Below are 6,000 nucleotides of genomic sequence, written 5' to 3' on the forward strand. Positions count from 1 at the left end.
CAATAGCGGGTTGACATTGTTGTCTCTTAGATCGATGTAGCTAAGGCGATTGTTTGGCCCAGCGTGGTTAGTTCAACAAAACTGGTCACGTGAAATCGATTCGTGGCCTTTTGAACATTATTGCCAGATGATTTTGATGTTCCTTTGTAGATGTCTATATATATTTTTTATAAAATAATTATAAAGTTGATGCGTAGAAAGTAATTTTTTTAAAAATTATTCTCAATAGAAATTTTCTAACATAAAATTTTTTTGAAAAAGTGAAAAAATAGTTATCAAGGGTTCATTTGGTATAGCTTTTTTACTGCTTCTTAAATCAATTTTTAGTACAAAAAATAATTGTTTTATACTAAAAGTCTACTTTAAGAAGTAATAAGAAAATCGACACAAACGAAACCTAAATAAAAATTATGATTGTCATATGAAAGACAAAGCTAAGTTTGTAAACGATCTGAGCGTTCAACAAGTTTAAATCTTATTTGTAAAATTGGCTATGAGAAACTGAGAGGCAGGGGATAAAGATTGTGAGGCAGATGGAGAGAATTATGTGATTTCTTATTGTTAGAAAGTAGATAGCTTGGTTCAATAAGTTGTGTCCTAAGCCTGTCCTATAACCTTTAAAGGGGTAGAAGTATAATTCCATAGGAATGTTATAATAAAGATAAATATATATATATATATGAATTACAAAACAATACAAATTGTTGTATTTTTCATAAATTAAAATATATGCTAGCTAGAATTTTTAAATGTGCGTTATGATTTTTTTAATAAACTCACTTGAATTTAACAAGTTTAATCGATTTGCTGCGAGAAGTCACCTTGACAGCTCTCATTGAGGGTACCCATTCAGCTTTTGAGATTAATAAGATTTCGTTTGGAACAGTTTTCTTCTTGCTTCTTAAAGTAGCTTTTTAGTAAAAAATTAAAATATTTGTACTAAAAAGTTGCTTTACGAAGCAATAACAAAGCCGTCTCAAATGAAGCCTAAGTAAGTTGATCTGTTATTTCAATTTTCAAGTACTTAATGTTGCTTCATCTCAGGTCGATTAGTACTCTCTAACAAAACTCTCCTAATGGAGACAATCACTTCTACTCAATTTTAATATTGATGATGTGTATTCATCGAGTTAGTTTGATTTAGATTTTATTTTGGACAGTTTTCTGACTGTTTCTTGAATCAATTTTTTAGTAAAAAAAATATTCTCAACGAGCAACTCGATTGGGCGACGTGAACGAGCTTGGGACGACGACGAACAGATGTGCTCGGGAGTTGGGATGACGACAGACATGTTCCGGACGACGGATCTCGACGGTAGATCCTCGGGACGATGCCGAACGAGCTTAGGCGGATGGATCTCGACAGCGCAGCTCGGGACGACGTCGAACAAGCTCAGGCGAACGTATCTCCACAGCGAAGCTCGGGATGACGACGATTGGACGCGCTCGGGAATCAGATCTCGACGGAAAAGCTTCGGGACGATGAAGAGTCGAGCTCGAGCGGACGGATCTCGTCGGCGGAGCTCGGGCGGATGTGTCTCGACGGCGGAGCTCAGGATGACGACGAACGAACGCGACGGCGAGTTCGGGCGGACAGATCTCGACGCGAGCTCGGGCGGACGAATCTGGTCGATGACGGACCTCGGGATGAAAGCGGATCCTACGACGACAGGGTTCGGCACGACAGCGAACACGATGACATTTTTAGCTCGAATTGAGCTCAACGAGCCGCTCGACATGAGACGAGTTGAGCTCGGTTTTTTAGCTCGACTCGAGTTCGAGCTCGAGCTCGGTTTCTGGAAGTCGAGCTCGACTCGAACAACCCCTGGCTCGAGCTCGACTCGACTCGTTTGCACCCCTATTTGATCCGCAAGATTGAAATATTCATTTTGTTTAAAAGAATACGAAGGTTGTAAAAATATTAATATAAAATAAACATAAAAATATTAACGTTTTTAATTTTAAATACGAATGTTGTTAAAAATATTTCAAAATTCCTTTTTTTATATTAAGTTATTCTTTATTATTTTTCTTCAAAATTTTCATTCTTTTTATCATTTTATTATAATAATTATCTGAATTATAATCATTAAATAGCTTGCTCATGAAATAAAGCTTGAACCAACATCATCTCATAAAATAAAGCTTGACCTAGAGCTCGAACTCAATTAGTTAATCAAACTCAAGCTCAAGCCAAAGGCAGTGGAGACTCGAGCTCGACTCGACTCATGCAACCCTATATATATATACAAAAATTTTGAAAAGCGACACGACAGGGCCACATCATGAGACATAAAATCAACGAGAAACAAAATTCAAAAACGGATCGACATAGACTCAGGCTGACACCTAGTTGCCAGGGGAAGGACCATCCAGCAAGGATCCAAAATTAGCCAAGAAACCAAACACAAGTAGCAAACAGCAGATCACCACGATTGCCCAACCCTAGCCATCACAGGTGCATGCAGAATGACTGTTTTCTCATAGTCCCGATCCAAAACAACAAAGACAGCCAAAAACTGATAGAAGCCAAAAAACCACAAACCACGAAAATGGGCACTATAAATCATTTATTCTTAGATTTCTGTTTACGACTCCTAACAACATTATCCAGCGAGCAGGTTTCTAAACAACTATAAAAAATATCCTCCCTTCAGACGACAAATCATCGTGATGCCAATCACATTGCCATCGAACATTGTTCCTAGCAAGATGGGCTTGTAAAGCAGCGTTTGAAATAACCGTAATAGGCATGTCCACCAACGGGACGACACCAACCTCCCCTTAGTTAGCATCACCACCATCAATTGAAGGGTTAGAAATAACATCTGTAGAGTCCACACTAACAGCCTGCAAGGGATTAGCTCTAGAATTAACACAGCAATTATTATCTACCTAAACCTCAGTTCTAGGAGCCACAAACCGAGGACCCCCACCCATACCAGCATCACAAACACCAACCGGTGAGCCACCCGAACAAGTCGCAGCAATAGAAACAGAGATAGCAAGGGAAGGAACTGTGTCAGACGAAGTTGAAACAACAGCAACTTCAGCATCACCAAAAACCACAACACCCAAGGAAATATGAGTGTTCACAACACCAACCCTTAATATATATATGAAAATTATTATGAGTGTTCACAACTTCATATTTGGAATTCTCCCCAAAAGTATTTTCTAGCAGATAAAAATCAAACTTTTTATACCTGCAATGGCACAATCTCGAATTTATTAATCAAAGTTAAAAAAAAAAGCTTCATTATCGTCGGTATGATTATACAATTATTAAATTTATTTTGAGATAAATAGAATATATGAATAATCAAAACAGCAATAAATATATATATATAAATATACCCAATTCAAATATTTTCAATGCTATACAATTAATTTATTTCGATTCACTTTAGGTTAAATTATTATAACTCAATTTTTAAATAAGTTCTTAATTTTTTTTTTACTTTCTTATGAGAGAAGAAAAGGATAATAATAATATTAATCTGAGACTATAGTTATAATAAGTAAAAAAAAAGGAACCTAAATTAACAATTAGTGTTGCATATTAAAAATTTGTATCAAATAATTTAAAATAAATCTAATAATTTTAATTTATTCCATTATAACTAATATCTAATTTTTTCTTGTAATTATGCTATGAATTATTTATAGTACAAAATAAAAAGATTTAAAAATGTTAATAAATTAAAAATTAAATAATAATAAACTGATACAAAATTAAATTAATTTTATTTGAGAAACAGAATCAATCAAATATATGTTATACTTATCTTCAAAATAAATTAAAATATTTTAAAACTAATTATAAATTAAAATATTATGACTCAATTTTTGTCATGACATAAATTAATTATAAATGCCACTTGCCTGTCACGGGTTATATCCAAAAAATGCCAAATATGTAGGAAATTTTAATAAGCCTCAGGCAGCTGCTATACCCTACATGCTTGAAGAAATGGCCAGCCGCCAGCCTATGCTATGTGTGCAGTGTGCTTGCTTTAATCATTGATTAGGGCTAATTAACTTTGCCTTAAACGCTCTATTAGTGTTAACACATGCGCTCTTAGAGGTATTAATTCTGCCCGTGAATGGATATTAAGAGATATACAGCGACTAAATCTTCATTTGGGACGGTTTTACTGTTTCTTAAAACAAATTTTTAATACAAAAATTAAAATTTTTAACAAGTATTGTTTCTTTTAACTCGGGCCATTTCTTTCCCATCGCAGTCTTCTCTTCTTTGAAGGTTTCCTGAATAACTTTGACGATGCAACTCATCCCAATATGTTGGTTGGGAGCTTTGGTTATCAACCAAGAAAGCATATATGCAACCATTTTCTTTCTGTTTTTTAAAGCAATTTTTATGTACAAATTTTTTTAGAAAGCATATATGAGTTTAGATTATTTTAGAAAGCAATAATAAAACTGTCCCACACGAAGTCTATATGAGTTCAGATTTTACATAATTCACATGGGTTTTTTTTTTTGTTTCATGGAAAAAAATAGGAAGTAAATGGAATACATAGTAAAGCAAATGTAGTGTGCCTTGAATATTTTGAAATTGTTTGGTTGTCTCTGTATGGGAGAATTATTTTTCCTACTTGATTGGATATTTGCAAAGTAATTAAAGCAATATCATCGCATTCTAAAGATTTTGGTTCTATTTAATTGGCTGCATATAAAATAAAGTAAAAAAAGTTGTGTAATCATATCCAGTGTAAAATTAAAAAATAAAAAAAAAAATTAAACATAAAAAAATATCGAGAGTAAAATTAACAACAAAATTATGAGGATAAAAAAGCCATAACAATTTCATAAATAAAAAAATACATCTTAAAGCAGCAATAAGAAGGCATCCCATAACAATACATACTAATTTTAGAGCTCTCACAAGTAAAAATGTATACCAAAAACTAAATGTTATTATTAAACGACCCTTTATAACTTGCACTAATAAAAGTGATAAAAATTAGCTTTGTTTTGGACGACTTTATTAATGCTTCTTAAAGTGATTTTTTAGCACAAAAATTAAAATTTTTTTATTAAAAAATTATTTTAAGAAGCAGTATGGAAGTCATCCCTGAAAGACCTCATGGCAGGCTCTTGAAAAAACGAGGACGTGAAGAGGAGGAGAAGAAGTAAAGAGTATATTATTCATCTTAAGCATGTACATGAATGCTATTTATAGATAGCAATGATAAAGAAAGTAAAGAAGATACATAATTACATAGTGGTAAGACACATCAACATGCTAGATGACGTGGAAATTAACATGCCCCCGCAAATTAATCATCCATCAGGTGGATGGTTAATTTGTGACGGAGAGTGTGGAACCGAGTTATGGGGAGAGGTTTTGTGAGGATGCCAGCTATTTGATCCGTTAAGCTGATATGAGAGATTGTTAGAGTGCCAAATTTAATGTGATCGCTAATGAAATGGTAGTCAATTTCAATATGCTTAGTTCTAGCATGGAAGACGGGATTTTTAGTTAGAGCGATAGCGGAAGTGTTGTCACAATATATTGTGATGGGAGCTGCTAGAGGTTGTTGAAGTTCTGCTACGAGACGACAAAGCCACAAGACGTCGAAGGTGGCCGAAGATAGTGATCGATATTCGGCTTCGGTGGAGGATTTTAATACTGTTGTTTGCTTCTTGATGGACCATGATATGATATTTGGTCCAAGAAATGAGCAGAAGCCGGTGATTGACTTTGAGTCCGTGAAATTGGCAGCCTAGTATGTACGTTCGAAGTTGAAGATCTCCAACCATGAGAGAGAGGCCAACTGGGATGTGCCTTTGATGTATCTTAGGAGACGTTTGAGAGCTTGATGGTACTGAACTGTTGGGGCATGCATGTGTTGGCAGATAGTATTTGTGGTGAAGGCGGTGTCCGTCCTTGTGATTGAGAAAGGCGGTGTCCGGCCTTGTGATTGAGAGATATTGAAGGGAGCCATCCAGTTTACGGTAGAGCTGAGGGTCGTT

This window comes from Dendrobium catenatum, unplaced genomic scaffold (assembly GCF_001605985.2).
Source record: "Dendrobium catenatum unplaced genomic scaffold, ASM160598v2 fragScaff_scaffold_1061, whole genome shotgun sequence".
Classification (NCBI taxonomy): Eukaryota; Viridiplantae; Streptophyta; class Magnoliopsida; order Asparagales; family Orchidaceae; genus Dendrobium; species Dendrobium catenatum.